Below are 19362 nucleotides of genomic sequence, written 5' to 3'. Positions count from 1 at the left end.
ACAAATTGCAGCTGATAAATTGGCTCAGTGGGTTGAGCGGTTGCTGCTGCGATCTGAGCATGATCTGCAGGTCTCGGGTTCGAATCCTGGCATGTCTAACTCGGCCTTTGATACTTTCGAGGTCAAATGAGTACTCATTTCGGTTGGTTAATATTGTATGTAAATATGTGCTCTGTAAAGCGCTTTGGTTTAAGGCGCTATGTAAATAAACACATCATTATCAAACAAAATCAGCAAATTCGTATTGTTTTCCTTTGACAGGAATCGGCTCACTTTCTTTGGCTTGGCCTTTGTTAGGCTGGCTACCAATGGACAAGCCAACTCAGTTTCGGGTTCTTACCGAAAGATGGAAGAGTCTTGATATGGCTGTCTCTTGTATCTGGCCAATTTGATTGAATGATATTGGGCCTCATTACACGGAAGGCGGTAATCCAGGGTGCTATTAGCACCCTGGACCATGCCGGTAAATTACCGGCACCGCCTTGGCGGAAAGGGGATTTACCGCCCCATTCCAAGGTTGGAGGGGCGGTAAATCCCCTTTCCGCCATTGCCCTTCCCCATTCCCATTTCTGCCCCATAGGGCTCTATGGGAATGGGGAAGGCGCTAATTACGGCACCGCAATTTTGCGGTGCCGTAATTAGCTCCGAGGTCCCTTAGCGGGTTGGTACTTAACACCTGCAAGAAGCAGGCGTTAATTCCTCCAACCCGCAAAGGGACCTCGTAGTACGGCGGTAAGGGTTAACGGTCACCGTTGCCATTAACGGTGACCGTTAACCCTTACCGCCGTGCGTGTAATGAGGCCCATTGTGTAAGCTTCCCTCTGTGCTCTTGTTAAGCTGCAAAATTAAAGAAAATTACATTCCATAGAGCGGAAATGGGTGTAAAGTCAATCAGAGTGAGAGGAGATTTTTTTGTCGAATGATCTTCAAAACATAAGATCTGGCATTCTTTGGTATATTTTGTAAAACAAATAGAAAACTTGAAACATCTTTTAGCTACTCAGGCTACTTAATGTTAGGCATGTCAGGTAATGTCTACAGTCTGTTTACTAACGTTTGACTTCCTGGACATTTTCTGCTCAGAGTGCTATCTTTTAAGAATGATCAAGTTAATGGATTTTTATTTTGTATTCTATGGTGGTGTGTTTTTATTGTCTATTTTGTCGTCATTGCCTTGAAACTGGTTTGCACTTAGTAAAAATGTTTTACCCCCCCCTACTAACAAAGGCAATGGCAAAACCCTGAATATCTAGGGTTTAAAGTCCCTCATAAAAGGTGGGCAACCCTTATCAGCCAGCGAGACCTCAAGTTTACTTTGCCTTACTTCAGGATGTTTACCTGTGTAAATTAGGCAAATGTACACTATATTCAAAGGCGTTCCAGGTGCAATACTTATTTTGCGATGACGTTAAAGTAAGGACAGGGATCAATCCTCCTAAATAGGAGGGTGAATTTCATATTGGATGTCCTGCTTTATACTGGGGGTGCTTTGCGGCACGGAATAGTTCACTTGGCAATCATAAAATAGCAATTGCTATGCTATTTCCAAAGATCATGTTTGAGGGTGTACTATTAATAGGTGTTGACTTCAATACAGTAATAAACATGCAATTGATACACCGGTGAAAAGCTCTCCAGAGAATATTAGAAATCTGTAAATACTAGCCAATTCTGACGTATCTTGAATCTCACTGATGTTTGGCGGCACAACCACCCCGCAGAGTGTGATTATTTACAAGTCTTTCATTGTACACAGGGGTCATTCTAGAAATCAAATGACCCTGGTTTTTGAGAGTGTACTGCAGGGCACAGCAGAACCATACAGAGATCAAGTTGTATTCTCGGACCATGTTCCTGTAACAGTGATGATGAGTTTGATGATGGGCACAGCCTCTGCAAAGCCTATATGGAAGAGAGACCAATGAAATCTGGTGATGTAGACCGCATCTGATGCCTTGAGGAAAATGACAAGGGGGATCGGAATCCAGGAATAAGATGGGATTCTGCTGATGTGGCAATCAGAGGGATAATAACTGGAAAATCGGTAGCATTTATCGGGGACAAAGAGAACATTTAACAACGGTTTGAAGAGTAATGAGATAAGGGCAACACGTATAGAAGCGATCTGGAGCCCTACTAGATTTAATACACTCGAGACATGCAAATAGAAATGTAAAGGCCTTGTTTATGGTGTTTATGGACCAAACAGTACTGTCTATTTTGCAAACCTGCTGACAGTATTCCACTAAAAGAAAAAGCGTCTATTGTCTTTTGGCAAATACATTCATCATCATCACACTTTACTCAGCGAAAAGCCATAAAGCGGTACAACAGTACACATCTTGCAAAGTGATACAATAAAATGGACAATAATGTTAAACATGTAAAAAAAATGAACAGTAAACATTATAAACCAGGAATACTAGTACAAAGTATTAAAAACGTCATCATACAATATAGTGCCATGAGAGGATTTCTACACCACAATGATCAAGAAGTCATAAATGTTTATTATAATCCATTCAAATATTAGTTAAAACTTATTAGAATACATTTTTTACAAATATAATTCATTGATGATCTTGCTTACTCAATTTGTTCCTTAATATCCATGCCCGAAAGACAAAGATTGCCCCTGCATGAACAAATGCAACATTATCCATTTTCGTTGCACGCAATTACAGCTGTATTAACATTGCAAATCCTATCTGCATGTCACCTTGGTGATAGGTATTGCTTTCGCAACCTTTTGTAGATAGAGCAGAGCAGTAAAAAATGGATTTCGGCCCCCTAGTACCAATACAGTACGAGCAGAAATCTGTTGAGGAAAGACCCCATTTGTAGATGCGGAAAAAAGTGAGCTCACAGCTTTGGGTTTAACATAATCCATGTATGATTCATAACCTTGTGATCATTTACAGTCCCAATAAGATAGAGCAGTAGAGTGGTTGAGACTCTGGGTTATGGTATCTTCAATTGCTCTGTTACGGGTTTTGGTCACTGTTATGAATTGCACTGACTGTTAATAGTATTTGGGTGGTCCAATAATTTTCTAAACCTGTGCTTGCCTATGTTGATTTGATATGGCCGCCATTGCAAGTTACACCCACTTAGATGTCCCAAAACATCAAAGAGAGCGTCTCTATACTTCACAAGGAAGTATGTTAGGATTAGGAATTCTTGTGTTCTGCCTGTGCTGCCGTACTTGCCCCAGACGGTGTTATGCCTGCTCCGTTCCTCGTAGAAGCAGATATGGGTATGCCATGGCATTTGGGAGATTCCAGATACTGCAGTGTTCTCTAGATTCCGCTTCTCGATCTGATGTCACGTGCATTCTGCTGCCTGATCATTTTTGTTGACTATTCATAGGTAATTAGATAAGGTATCAGGATCATTCAGTGGAGTCCCCAGACGCCAGGACCACTTAAGATAGAATAAGAAACCTTGCTTGTTTGCTGTATTTATATGTGTAGATACTAGGAGCATTATTTTACGTCTGTTTTTGCTGCTGCAGCTCCTCTATTGATTGTGTCACTGGTTCCAGAGGGTGTGTGTCCAGTAGCACTCCTGGCTCGGGGGAGGGAATTTATCACGCAGGCTGGAATTCAGTCTGTTGGATTTATTCCATCAGGGTGGTGGAGTGCAGTGTCCCTGACTCCTGAGAGATATTGGCAATCGCCAAGTTGAACTTGACAAAGGGTGAGCTCCATAGACGAACCCAGTGCAAAATAGGTTTGGCTGCAATTCCGCTGCCAATATAGTTCAGGCCCAACTCTTTGTGCAGTAGGATTGTAGGTGTACTCTTTGATAGTTACAAAATGTTTTTGATTGAGGAATTTTCTGTAACATCTAAACTTTTGGCTGAGTGGCAGCCCCAAATCTCTGCACCAAAGAGTGCAGATTGACACCTTTGAAGTTTATAAATGTTAAGGGCCGGTTTAATGGCACCACCCCCATGATCTCTCATGAATTTGTCAGGAACTGCACTATACCTGGTGTACATAAGCCACCCAATGCTCAAACAGAAAAAATACACCCACTAGGGAAAAAGACAAGGTTTATTCTCATAAAAAATAAGTACGTGATAGCAAAGAACTTTGCTGCCACAGAGCGCTCTGACAAAATCAGTGTGAGCAATCATTTTTAAAGATACAAAGCGTCACAACTGACGTACATTACATGGGTGAACTCATACAACCTACGTGAGCTCTTAGAAGGCACGCGTATGCCTTTACCTCATCCGAAACCTCTTGGGGGCCTGGGATGATCTTCTCTGCTCCCCAACTTTCTTCAGAATAACGTTCAACTTGTCCACTTGTTTATGCCATGTGCCTGTTTCTGTGAGTCTAATTCCTATGTAATGCAATCAGCAGACTTGGTCAATTGGGCCACTCCCAATGTGTAATCCCAAATTAGAACGCTTTGCCAGGCTTGGCTTGAAGACCACTGTTTTGGTTTGACTTTTATTAACAATCAGGCTCATATTATCACAGAATGAGGCAAAGATTTTCATTGCTTTGTATACCCGGCTACAAAGGAGAGTACTGGATATTCATTTCTGCCAAGGATAGGGGCATCTAATGCCTAATTTAATAGCAACCTAATGGCACCACTGATGTAGAGATTGAACAAAATTGGTGCCAGGACACAGTCCTGTCGGACTCCTTTTTCAACCTTAAACACGTGTTATTGCACCACCCAGACCCCATTTTACAACAGCCTCATTGTTAGAATAAATGGAATTTACTGGCAAGAAGTATGGAGTGTGGGATGGCAAGTTTGATTAATACTTCCCATAGCTTACAGTGAGGGATTTCCTCGAACGATGTCCCTGAAGGTCAACAGAGGCCACATAAAGATGCATCTTTTTCAGTAGGACAAACTTTTGGACCAGCAGATGTAATCTTAATACCAAATTGAAAGACTGCCTGGAGATAGCTAGTTCAGTTTGTTCTTTCTATCCAATTCCAAGGTGAACAAGGAGTACTTTGACAACGATCTTCCCTTCGGCATCTAACAAGGCAATGGGGTGACATTTTCCAGGATAACTGCGCCCCCTTTTTTTGTGTATGGGGAGGACTTCTTCCATGAGTCAGTGGTTCTGCCTATTGTTATAATATCATAAAATAGGTGCAAAATAAAGAGCCCCCATATCAGTGGTTCTGATTTAAAAAGGTCGACCAGTTATGGTTCTGGTGTGTGGCCCTATACTGCTCTGCACAATCAGGACATCCTCATGTTTCAATAAAATAAACTCGTTGCACTTAGGCTACTATAATTGAATGGAAGTAGGTCTGGTTCAAAGGTCCTAGATTTCTTACATAAATTACTAAAGTGATTGAATCATACTTGTCCGGAAATGTAGTCATGTGGTGTTCTCTGGTCCACATCAGTGCTTGTAGCTACTTCTTTACAAAATGTCACTGTATTTTGGGGGTAAGCCACATTGGTTAGCTCATCCCATTTATGTTATACTTTGTCTTCTTTGCTGTAATGATCACCTTATAATCGGTCCTTGAAGTTCTCAAGTCGTGCAGAGAGGTCACAGAGGCAGTTATTTAAAGCCTGTTTAGCTATCCTACAGTCATTATCAAACCAAATGTTCTTTGTAGCTTTTGTGACGTTCTGACGTTGTGGTTTACTGACATAAGGTACGGATTTACTGTCTATTTCTGTATATGCCCGTAGGCTGTCACCTGCATCGTAACAGGGATCTAGGAATCAGTTCTCCAGTGTAGTCAACATTATGATAGTTTTTTTTAAGCACATCCCTTACAGTAATAATATCCTATTTTAAAGCAATTCTTGAATACTGACAAATGCTAATTGGTACTGAGGTAAAGTAGCCCTAGCCTACTGCTTGTGGTTGTAAGAAGTTATCCATTGTGAGCTTGATGGGCTGGTATTCCACTGGGGCCAATTGAAAATGGTTGTCACTGGGCATATGCAAGTAATTAATCCAGCACTGGGGTGTATTTGAAACCCAGTCCCAAACAACAGCACCCTTTCCCTCAGCGGGCTTCGCTGCAAGAGTGAATGAGTTGGATTTTAACCCCTCTAATTCCCCCCCGTCCCTCATTGTGTCGCCTTCCAGGGGGTGTGGCTTGGTGTCCACACACAGCGCAGCGTCTTGGCAGCTGCTTGGCCACAACAGTAAAGCGCACAGGGCTGGAGTGTGGGTATAGGAGACACGCAGCTCTAAACACCAGCACCCTTTCCTTCAGCATGCAAATAAATTGAGTGCAACACAAACTCAAAATCACATAATGAACTTGACCTGTCCCCTCAGCAGGGGACTGCTACATGAAAACTACTGATCACACAATCCCCTGAACTCATGACCAGACCACTAAGACCCAAAGGAGGGGAATAGGCCGTATAAATAGTTAAACCTCATAGTCAATGGTGTGGTTTGTTGGAGTAGAGGAAGGATGGAGTTGGCAAGTAGATAGAGGAAGAGTTTCAGAGACTGAGGAGACTGGTTAAGCCGATTGTTGTGGAGACAGGATGGAATAGAGCTGAAGGAGGTTAATGCTTCTGAAAGAAGTGCTCATCAGACGAATGAGGTGGGAGAATTATTGGAGGACGTTGGAAAAATACCAGACGAAGGGAGGCAGGAGAGTTATTGAAGAAGGTTTGGTTAAGATTGATTTCTGAACTCTGACCAGGAGGGGCAGAGGTTCAGAAGGCCAACCTAGTTTCTTGGAAAAGGGTAACCTCTGGACAAGCCAGACCAATCAGGGTAGCGATGGTGGCGGTCAAGACTAAGTCTCAAGAGGGGTGAGCGTGACTGAAAGACCTCAATGAGCACACACAGCAAGGACACTTACAAATTACTCCAGACAGGTGTTTATATTAAAAGTGTAGACACATTTACTGCAATGCTTTGGAATATCGACCATAGCAAAGAATCACAATAATACTAAAGTAAACCAACACATCACAATCAACACAATATATATACAAGGCCAGAGGGGTCTAACTGATTAAGAAGCACGAAATATGTAGACCACCTAGATGGGGAGGAAAACAGGCAGTGCAAGTAATCTTTAGACCCAGTTCCACATCAGAATACACCAGACTAAGAGGTAGTCCAAGCCCTACGAAGAGAGGGGCCTTATGCTCAATAGTACATGCACGCGCTTGTGCCAATGGACAAAATAGGGTCTCTTCAAGGGTCACTAGCAGCTCAGAAAGGTGGATACGGTCGATGAAGAACACGTCCCTCCTATTCAAGCAGGACCTCCACTGGAGGGCAGAGGCAGGTTGAGAGTGCGGGACAGAGTCGCTATTTCGCAACAGCTGTGGAAAGGAAAGGGGCTCTTGGGGGCCACTTCGTGCATAAAAATGGGCTCCTGCGCTAGGGGCCACCGGTTGGGGTATGGACTACTCACCGGTCCCCCATGCAGGCAGACCCAGACTTCGCCAGTACAGTCCACTTCGCTGGCAGGTTCGAATGCGACGATTAGGACGTCTCGACACCGTGTAGTTTCCGCGGTAGCAGGCTTCAGGGTCAAGGGGGTCACAAGTGCAGCGAACTTGCACAGGTCGTTGCCACCGCAGGGCAACACGGTAACTGGGTTTTACTCCGATCCGGGTGCACTCGTCTCACTTCAGACCTGGGAATTCCAAGTGTACGAAATTCGGGGTGAGGGTGCCGTGGCCACAGAGCAAGCAATATACCCAGTTTCGAGGGCTTCCTCAAAACCGCGGTGGCAACAGAGCAAACATCCTGCGTAAACTGGTCAGCCCACTGGTTGGCCCAGGGACACTTCCGAAGAGGCTTACTTGCAGGGTCTCGCAGGACGACAGCGGGCTCAGGGTGCCAAACCTTCCAGCGGGTCACCAGCGGATCCTCGACTCGGCTTCTTGTTGCAGGATACTTGGCTCCTTATCCTTTGTTTGGGTGAATTCAGGAGATCGACATGGTAGTGGTGTTCTCGGCCTCCTCTTATCCAAAGTTCCCTTCATGCCAAAACGGAGAGGACCCAATGGGAGATCTGCTCACAAACACTCACTCCATACGTGGACCAATCACGGACCACAGTGGTCCCAGGCATTCAGGACACTCCAGACTCTCTGGCACCCAGGATGTGTACTGGGAACAGACATCCCAGCCCACATCCTGGAGGCGCACACACAAGGCATGCAGAAGCCCGCAAAAGCTTTGGGTTTCGCGGGAAAGTGCATGTCCAAATAAGGACGGACCTGGGTCGGCTCGACCTGGGTAGGGTGAAGGGGCAAGATGGCCAAAGAACAGGACAAAGAACCTCCTGACATGGCCATTTTGGAGCCAGGCCGCCTATTCGTGCCAAACGCGGTAAGCGCGGATAACATGGCAAGAAAGGGCTCAAAACATAAGATAAACGATAGCTGCCACCAGTCCTGTCCGTGACACATCTGCATAGTTCATAAAAAGTCCAGCGAGAGTTTCTAGGGCCTTTGGAATGGCTAGAGACCCAAGGGTGCGGTAAAGTAAGTTACATTGCACTCTTGTTACATGTTGCACAAAAGCTGCAAAGTGAGGAAAGGACTAAGGGAAACAAAGTCTCCCAGTCAGTACTGACTGTCTGAGGGCATGTCAGTTTCCCATAAGAAGTGAGTGAAAGCCCAGAGGAGTGCGGCTGAGGGCTGCGTTTCTCTGGCAAAGGTTAGATCAGGGTGTAGAACAGCAGCAAAAAGTTAGGGGGTTGACACATGGAGGGAAAAATTACATTCAAATATGAAATCTTTCCTAACAGGTTTCAGAAACAGAAGGACGGATTGTGTGAGTATTTTGAGGACGTGAGAGAGATATCAGAAGGAGGAGAGTCTTATGATAAGGTGGAAGAAGTATAAGAAGAAGGAGGTGGGGAAGTAATCGCAGGAGGTTGGACAAGCATTTGAAGGAGGAGGCGGAGAAGATATTGAAGAAGATTTGCGAAACATAAGAAAAAAGGAGATCAGATAGATATTGTAGGAGGTCGGAGATGCATCAAAGTGAGGTGGGTATAGAGTAGTTAGAACATCAGAAGGTGGTGGAAAGAAAGCTAAAGAATTTTGACCGTTGAGAGAGGAGTTCTGATGTCAGGCTCTGGTTTAGGGGCAGATTCCTAGATACAAAGCAGAGGAACCCAGGTGGGATGGGGTATGAGAGCATGGTATGAGGACAGGAAGGGCAGGACCAGCCATGCAAGCAGCAGCATCAATAGGGAATCCTGGGATGAACCAGAGTACCTTAACCACACTCTGCTGTTCCGGGAACCTTGCATCCTTCCCTTTCTCTGCAGTACTCGAGACTACTGACTGGTGTAGATGGAGAGACTCCAGAACGGGACTCAGAGATAACCTGTTCACGCTACAGGGTTGTACCCTGGAACTGGATTGATTGCAGACGTTTTTCCTTTGTTGACAATTGTGAAAGTGATTCGGCTCCTCACATTGGGAAACCTGAACCAAGAGATTCTTTTATAGAGCCTGGAATTGTTTCCCGTACAGCAGTGATGGAAAATTGTGGAGAGTTAAAAAAAAACCTGTTGCGTACGTTTTTCCCTTCTATCAAGAGGCCCTTTCTTTTTCATTAATTTAACTTATTAAAAACATTTAGATTTTGAGACTTAACTTGGTGCCAGCCTGTTATTCCCAGTGGCCTTACTGACAGTAACCTGACTAAACTCTTTAACTCGTTCTTGACTGCTACTTGCATTACCAAAGCAATGTCAGAATCTATAATAACACTACTCCTTACACCAGGAAATGACGAACTGGAATGTGGGACTTACAGACAGATACCATTCCTAATCATAGACTCAAAAATGTTCTACCAGAGCAAGAGAGGACACTGAGAGACTTATCATGGAGAACAATTCCCATAATGTGTCCCTTCGCGCAGACAACACTTTATTTTTGGTTAAGAAATGATTATCTGCTCTCCTGAGTGTGATACGGGTGCTTGAAAGTTTCAAATAAGTATTAGGTTCCTCTATGATGCATGGAAAACCCAAAGGATTCAACACCTCTGTAAACTCACACTCCATTACCAAGATCTAAGCTAAGTACGTATTCAAAGGGCAAGAGATCGATTGTACTACCTCAAGACCAACCTTGCAAGGAAACCTATTCATTTGTATACAGCTAATATTGGCCGCTCTATTTTAGCAGCTTTAAAAATGAAGTGGTTTGAATACTATTAAGAATATGGTTCACAAGAATCCCTATTAATCCTTGATTAATATATATATTCCAAGTGATTCTGGTGGTGATCCCATGGTGGAAAATAATACAAATATAAAAAAATGACTATGAAGCGGCCGCTGAGGAGTTGGAGGCCCTGTCACTAAGTTTGGTAAACATAAGGGTTCCCTGGTTTGGGTCAACCAGGTCGGATCCCGTTCCTGACACCATATGTAAGGGTGTAGAAGTACGAGTCTGACACAGTGGTGCCATGTTTGTTGGCAAATACTTTTATTTATATAGTAATGAAAGAAAAGGAAAAACCTTATTTGACCCATTTCTATGAAGGGTTGGCCTTCCTCAAAAGAAATGCTAAGGATTCTGTCAGGATTTCCAGTAAAGTAAAATGTCCACCAAACTGTGTGCAAACCTATTTCTGTCCCTTACACTCCAAACTAACTAAGGAAAAACTGTGTGTCTTCTTGATCCAGAAGGTGGCTTCTCTCGTTCTGGATACAGATTCAAATGTTCAGTTCTTGATTAAAAAACACAAGTGGTTCTTTAACTTAAACGTTCTTGATCTTGGATGTTCTTCCAAACATATACAAAACACAGTTCCAAAGTATCAGGGGGGGACTTTTTCCCTATTCTTTTCTCCAGTTCCCAAATGTAGTATCAAGTCTGGTGCACTATCATGCCAGATTTGACAGTAGATCTTCTTATCCAAAGTATCCGGGGGGAGGGTGTGGGAGTCTCTTCCCCTGTTCTTTCTCCATTCACAAAGATAGCATCAAGTCTGTTTCACTATCCTGCCAGACTTGACTGTAGATTTTAGAATTACAGAAAATGTCTCTTCTTTTGACAATGGGTCATTGACCCCTTGTTTTTGCTTTTTGCACCTCTCTTTCTCTCTTACGTGGGTCCCAGATCCCTTTGGGCTGTCTCAGGATCTTCCCGACTTGTACTGGACCCCCACCCCTTTACTGTATGCTTCTTTGTTTTTTGCCCTGGTCCTTGTCACCTGTGTGCTGCTTTTACGGGACTCGCCTGACTTTGTATGCATTCCAGACCCTGGTGTACTGCTCTTGCGGGGCTGCCCCAGCTTCATTTGGGTTTCAGACCCTGGTGTACTACTCTTGTGGGTCTTCCCCGACTCTCAGGTTTATTGCTTATGTCACCCAGGCCTGTTTGCCTATCCTGCCAAGCACTGGATTTAATGTGACTGTCTCTTAGTTTTCCCAAGGTACTGGTACAAGAGAGATGGGGTTCTTCAGCCTTCCCTAGTCTCATGCTTCATTCTCTCCTCTCTCCATCATGTGTTACGGTAACCTCTATACCTTGTTTGGCGTTACCGGTTTGCTTGGGCGATTTTCCAGAACTGCTTCTTCCTACAGCAGGCTTCCGCATGACTCCCAGTGGTCTCCATGTGTCCTTGCAGCGTTCCCAGGTCTGGTCCCTGTCGGCGTGTGCTTCTCAGCCTGACCGTGCAGTCTGACTTCATGTCTTCCCTGAGCCCCAATTCTCCAGCCTGGATACTTGAAAACACACCGTGTTTTCTGCAAGCTCCGTCAGCCTTTCCTGTTCTCCATGGCGAGCCTCCAGATGGCTCTCGGTTCCTCCATGGAGGATCTGACCTGGTACATAGTCCTTCCGGGCTTCTTATCGCTGGGGCTGCATCTCATTGACTGTACCACATATGTTGTTTCCACATTGGGCTTTTGTCCGGTTTTCTTCGTGTCAGTGGTTGTATGTCCTCCCTCTGGGTAAGCCTCACTATTCCTCGTCCCAGTATGATCTCTATGAATGAAGTCCTCTACTCTACAGAGATAAATAGATATGTGGGGGACCACATGGGACGGAGGGGGGTGAGAAGAAAGAGAGGACAGAGGTGTGGGGGTCAATACTGCGTTCTCCCAAGGCTATTATCACTGGTCCCATGGAGGGCTTTCCTCCCCATAAAATCCACCCACTGAGTGCCACCCCAAGGGGGACTGTCGGGTAGCGGCCTCCCCTCCCTGGCCTCATGGGAAGGGGCACCACCCATGGGAGCAGTGAAAATACCCTGGGATTCGCCACACAGGGTATTGTCAGCTAGGCATAATATCAGAATGGTATACATCAGTGTACGTGAAAAAGGTTGCTGTAACAGGAGCAGCAAGCAATTGGGAATCCTCTGGAGATGTAGTTTTCCTATTTGTGATGAATAAAAATGTTTTGTTAGTCTCTTGTGGTTTGAATGATGAAAAATAATCTTAGTAGCATTAGGACCCCTTTCGTTACATATCTAGTTCTATCAATAATTAAACAGTATTATAATAATAGCAAAATAATAGCAATAAAGAAACATCTAGTTGCCATTGTTTTGAGGTGAAAGATAAAGGAATCAGGAAATGAGAATAAGTACCGTAGAACTAATTCCTAATACAAATCAAAACATCAGGTCAATGTTGGCATCTATAAGATGAAATAACATGATCTAACTAGTCTTCTTTCCATGCCAAACTTTGTTTGGCGTAGCTAACTCAATATAAAATAAATGATTCACAAATTTTAATCAATACATATTAATCTGATTAGATGTGGGCACAAAATTAATTTTGAAATATACCACATCATCTACAGACCACCTCAAAGGAGTGTCTTTTTCATTGCCAAAATCTCCAATTTAATCTCCTCTGACAAAGACAGACTCTATTAACGTCTTTCTCAGAGATTTAAACATTCCTGAGTCACAGGCCTACAACCGCACTTGAGACACGCTTTTGGCAGTGACCGGTTCAATGGACCATAAGCAAATTGTGCTCTCCCCAAAGCACAACAATGGCAACACCCTAGCCTTAGTCTTCACATCATCCCTCCTTATCACCTGCAAAGACCCAATCCCACTCAACTGGTCTGACCACGCCACGATCCTACTATCGGTCAATCACTTGACTGCAGCCTACAAAGGTCATGCTAAACTGGATGAACAACTCAATGCTGTTCATCCAAACCCTTCCTGTTCAATGAGCTTGAACCAAACTTCCCCACCACAGGGAAAGCCTTGGGCCTCCCAGAATAATTCAATAACTCTGCTATGAAACTGCTGAGCACCCATACCCCCTAAAAACAGCCATTCTAAGACCAAACCATCCACCCCTTGTTACACCTCTGTGCTCACCTGCAACAAACGCTCAATCAGATCCCTAGAGAAACATTGGCATGAAAAACGTAACCCTGGAGACCTCACCAACCTCAAATCTCTCTGCACCAACTGTAGGATTCTCATAACAGAGGCCAAAGCTTCGAACTACTCTGTCACCTTTGTGGCAGCTTCTAAAAGGAGCAAAGACCTCTTTGAAAAAGTAAATCATTGCACTAGACTCTCACCTGATCCCAGGGGACCAGCAACTCAGGGGAAATGCGACAGAATCAACACATTTTTACTTGGAAACATAGACAAATCTGAGAGACCATCAAATCAATCTCCCACAGCATAAGTGCCCCTTGCACTCTCTGGACCGAATTATCTCCTCTCTCCCCCCTGATCTCCTCAACACGATTGCCTTCCTCAAACTTGCTTTTTACTCAATAGCATCTGACCTCCATCATTATACAATTGATGGATCCGGCGCTCAACTCACTCAGCATTATTAATGCCTCCCTCACAGAAGGTTAATTCCCTGACACCCTCAAGACAGGTCTCATACGACCTCTTATGAAAAAATCCAACCCTAGATACAGACGACCTACCGGCCCATTACAAAACATTTGTTTATTGACAAAATCTTGCAAAAAGTAGTTGCTACCCAACTTCTCACCAGAAACTAACAACTTCGCCCCCTAAATGAGTATCAGTCAGCGTTTCTCCCCAGCTACCATCCAGGTGGTGGAAGATGCCCTCTAAATCAGGTATAAGTGCGATTCATGCCTCATCATCCTCCTTGACCTCTCGGCTGCATTCGAAACCATCGACCATCACATTCTCCTCTCCCTCCATTCTCTGGCACTGTCCTGAATTGGTTTACCTCCTACCTCTCAGGCAGATACCTGGCCATCCAGATGACCTCATTGCACTCTCACCAACTCCAGGTCTCCTGCAGATTCCCCCAAGGCTCCAATCTTTCTCCAATCCTTTTTAACCTTTACATGGCACCCTCTTCCAATATCCCAATATAGCCATCCATCAATACGCAGATGATATTCAGTTGTAAAGAGAGTAAATAGCGCACAGGACATCATTCATCTCCTCACTTACCTAGCCATCCACCAATCTAAGACAGAATGTGTCCTCATCGGTCTGCCCGCTAAACAACAACTTGTCCAACAATGGCTCAATGATATGGGTCTGGAAGGATTTGCTTAATGAGATGCACCTGGAAGGATTTGATCCATAACTCTCGGACTCAGCAACATTATTTAGGCATCACCATTGACAGGCAAGAAGGCCCAGGCAGCCTAAATCCGAATCACTAACCTTTGCAAAATGAACATTTCATATTTCCGCCAACAGACTTCCGGACCGTAGTGCAGGCCTCTGCGGTCTCGCACATTGATGGGGGGAAATGCCCTCCTGATGGGGCTTTGGCTCCCTTAAAAGCAGTCCACCATGCTGCAGCATGCCTTATTACAGGTGCATGGAAATTTGACCGGATCACCTCATCCTATGCAAACTACATCGGCTTCCTCTCCAAGCCAGGATAAAGTTCAAGGCTGCATGTATCATCTACAAAGGAGTCATGAGTAGGGTATCACTCGTTTATTGTGAGTGCAAAAATACAGAATGCAAAAATGCCTCTGTTTTTTTTCCAGATATCACTGCAATTTTATGTGGGGTGTGGGTAAGGGTAATTAATTGGGTAAGGGGAGGATGAGGGGTTGTGGGGGCAGGAGGTCTCACAAAAATATCACGCACAAAACAAAGAAAATTAAACATTTTTGCATTCAATATTATTTTTTCCGCCATGTTCACATAGATCCACGAGTAGCACACCAGCATACCTGGCAGCTAAGCTCCATATATCTGGCGGAACACGCTCCTTGCACAGCAAATTGACCAACCAGCTTAAATCACAACTCGTCTGCAAAGAGAGGACCCGCAAACAATCCTTCCCTTGTCACAAACCCACTCTCTGGAACTCGATCCCGGTGTCGGCTCAGAATGCCCCCAACATTTTCCAATTTCGCAAAGCTCTTAAAACATGACTTTTTCAACAACACCTCACCAAGGACAAATTCCAATGGACGCACATACCGGCGCACAGGACCGAACTCACAGTACTGCACTATGCTTCATAAACTCTATGCAGTGCTTTGCTGTTCTCGAGCTATGTCTGCGCTTTCAACAATAAAATAAAAAATAAAAAACTCACCTTGCCTCCTGAGAACAACACAGGAGGCATGACTACAAAAAAGGTAGCAGGCGCCCCTCTCTAGAAAGACCATGGCATGCTAACCTGTTCAGTAGTTTTTACCCACTTTGAGAGTCTGCAGACATCGCTTTTGCTCGCTGTACTTTTCACAAAGGAGGAATACCCATTTGCATATCAGTCTTTGTCCCACCCACAAGCGTAGTCAAGCACAGAAATGCCTGGCAAACCTCCTTTGCACAAGAGTGACAACAGCAACCCCAGACACGTGTTTCGGCCTAGTTGGGCCTCACCAGTTAGGTGGAGCTGTGCCTCGCTGAGCACAGTGTGCAAGGGGTCCACGTCTGGGTTTCCCCAGGTAACTTAGGGTGACCAACCCCAAGTTACTTGCAAAAATACAAAAAAAGGTAGCAGGCGCCCCACTCTAGAAAGAATATGGCATGATAAACCAGGCCAGTGGTTTTTACCCACTTTGAGAGTCCGCAGCCATCTCTTTTTGACAACCTGCATCATCGGCATCTCACATGCTCAGGAAGATACAGTTGTGGCCGCACCATCAATAGGTGATGAATAGACGCACAGAAGCAACTTTCATGATCAATGTATTGAAAACTAAAAAAAGACAAGCTACAGTATGCCCTTGAAACTCTTTTATCCTACTTCAAGATAGCGGGACTCATTATGAGTTTGTTGGCAACTGGAAGAGTAGGTTGTAATGGTATTACTGTACTTGCTCTTTTTATAGTGCTCCTGACTATGAAATAGTAAACCATTAAGGGGGTAATACCTTCAATATATGTACGGCGGTATTACCTCCAAATATTGAGGTATTACAATCGGTGCAATTGTCAGAAGAGGTAAATCCTCCATTCCCCAATGATCTGCAGAATGGGGATTTACATAATGTCATATTCATTCAGAGACTAAGCTAATACCTCCAAAACTTGAAAGGAAGACCTATGTCTGTAGTGCTCAAAATCAATTGCTAACTTGCTCAAGTGGATATTAGTATGGGCAATGTTAATGTTAAAGGATATTTGCAGGGATGTCATTTCACCAAAATGCCAGGGAAGCGGAATTGACATGACACGACCCTTGACCCCCTGATGACATCACAGGCAGTGATGTCGTTTGACCCCACCCCGAAGTCATATCGCAGGAAGCGATGGAACACGACCTTTCACCTCTTGACAAAACAAAAATACTGAGAAACAGGTACGATTTTTTAGAAGGCAGTAGACAAAAACCAAGAGTTTGTAGTGTAATCTGTTGAAAGACTGTCCGGTTCTGATTTCCAGTGGGAGATTGTTTCAATGTTTGAAGTTGAATCCGCCAAGGAACGGCCTCCATGATGATGTACACAGACCTTTGGAGGGCTCGGAATGTTCAAAGAGGCAAATGTCAAGCTCCATCGTGCAAGTTAGTTAAAGCCTTCGCTGGAAAGGCTCTTGTGGAGAATGCAAACGGTCTTGAAGGTGATTCTTTGCTCTACAGGCAGCAGTTTCAGAGTGTTCAAGGCTGAGTGGTGGGATCCTAGGGGTTTAGGCGAGAAACTTATTCTAGCAGCCTTGTTTTGAAGAACTTGCATTTCCCAGAAGGAATTCCTTTTTGGACACGGGTAGACAGAATTACAATAATCTAGTCTGGAGAGGAAGAGAGCATCGGCTACATAAATGTTCTATTATTTCTCCATGCGGTACTCTATTAAAGATCCCTTCATATTTTCAAGATCCATGCATGTACCGGTCTATAGACCATGCCTCTGCTCCAACCTATACCTGAGTTCCACCCAGGGTCGTGGACATGTTCTATCAACAGCCACACCTTTCCTCGGGGCGCCATGACTGTATTTCTGCACTGCCCAGCCTGTGTGCCTCCAAGGGTGTGTCTACACTTCAAATGTCAATAAAAGAAACTTTGCTACTTCAGGAGTCATGCATGTGCTCTCCCAAGGGCTGTGGCAATGGACTTCCAATTGGTATGACATCAGCCCTCCAAGAGCCATAGTTACGACCCTCCAGAAAACATGTTAAAATGCCATGCATACTTTTCCAAACACTTGTGTATATGCGCTTATAAATGCCATATCATATATCATATCAAAGGCTGTGGGCTGCGATCACCAATGGCCATACTACTGCTGTACCCAGGGACAAGCCCTGGCCCCTCCAAGCACCATGCTTGTAATCTTCCAAGAGCCATGAGTATGTTCCACCCATAAACCATATCTTCACTCCCTAAGAGCCAGGTTCATTCTTCCCCAAATTATGTCTTGATTTCCTCCCAAATAGAAATTCTACCTTTACGCTCTCTGGAAAATCCACTCATATTTTCCAAATATGTCTTTGTGTAATTCTACCAATCGGATCTAAGCTCTGTGGGTGTTCTTCTCAAATGTTTTGCTACTTCCCCAAGATTCCTGTTTGTATTCCCCAATGGTCCATGCTTTTTCAAACACATCCTTCATGTACATCAATTTGCTTTGGAAAGTTATACACCTCAAACATTCACCACAAAGGTCGTCTTTTATCTCTTAACAGAGAGCTGAGCGAAACAGCGTGAGAATGGTCTTGGGTGACAATCCAAGTACTGAGCACTGACCATGTCATGTTACTTGAAGCTTTGGATACAATACAGTCTTGTTGATGAAATTCTGGGTGAGCAATGCAAATGTGTTTAATGCGGAAGCTTCGTGACATGAAGATTGTGCTTGGAGGCCAGAAAAGAGGAGAATTGGGTGTGTCTGTTAAGTCTTAGAAGCAGTTGAACCACAGTACGCTTGGGTTGATTAAGCCTGAATAGGAGGATGACAGGAAGGCCAAAGTAGTATCTGTTTCCGGTTGTCCATGAAATGATCGATTTAGAAATGTCCACAGAAGAAAAAAACGAAATTTATTTGAACGAAAATTACTTTTTGACTCCCACTGACATTTTTTTGCAACCCGCTCCCCCCCCACGCCCTTACTTACCGGTTGTCAGCACACCTCAATGTGTGTCGTCGACTCCTCCATCCCTCTGCGACGCCGGTTCCCTTCACTCGGGTGCATGGGAACCGGCGCCGCAGGGTCCTTTAGAAAAATACGTTATTCTATCGGGAGCAGGGTCACCCCTGCAAACCTGATGTCATTATAGGGAAAAGGGGATGGGGAACACCCGCGCAACCCCATCTCCCCTTGTTCACTATAATGGCACAGAATGCCACAAAATTGACATTTTCAGCTGTACAAAATTTGGTCAAATATACCATTCGTTTTTTTTTATTCGACCATTTGTCTGGATACATCTCATTCCATAATCAAGAGGTGGATATTGCGTCGGTTATGGTGACTTTATTAGGGGCGTTGGGTAAAAGGGTAGGTGCAAGAGCACACAATTTTGAAACGAGGGTTCAAAGACAAGGTGGAAAATCAGAAACGAAGGCTCTTGACTTCCAAACAACGGCAAAGGGGAGACTGCGGTAAAAACGCTGTCACGGATTGCAGAGGTTGAAGCATTATTGATTTGTTTGTTTGTTTATTGATTTGTTTGGTGCACCAAACCCGGAGGTATTAATTGTTGATCATAACGCCCCTTTTGTCTCCCAAAGGTCAGGCTGATTGCATGTCGGCATGGGCGACTGTCATGCACCCGAAGAAGGAAGGGGCAGTGGAGCATTTTTCTTTCTGATAAGAATTTGGGTGTCGTCCATATAGGAGTATAAGGTAAGTCTGAAAGATGAATTAGCAAGGCAAGTGGGTGGATGTATATATTGAAATGAGGGTAGGGGAAACACCTTGAGGGACACCACAAACTAGGGGATGCAGATTGCAAAGATATGGGAAGAAAGAGAAGTATTGTGTTCTGTCCGTAGGAAAAAGGAAAT

The sequence above is a fragment of the Ambystoma mexicanum genome, chromosome 2p, assembly GCF_040938575.1.
Source record: "Ambystoma mexicanum isolate Mex_15411 chromosome 2p, UKY_AmexF1_1, whole genome shotgun sequence".
Lineage (NCBI taxonomy): Eukaryota > Metazoa > Chordata > Amphibia > Caudata > Ambystomatidae > Ambystoma > Ambystoma mexicanum.
Note: the sequence above shows the minus strand (reverse complement) of the source record.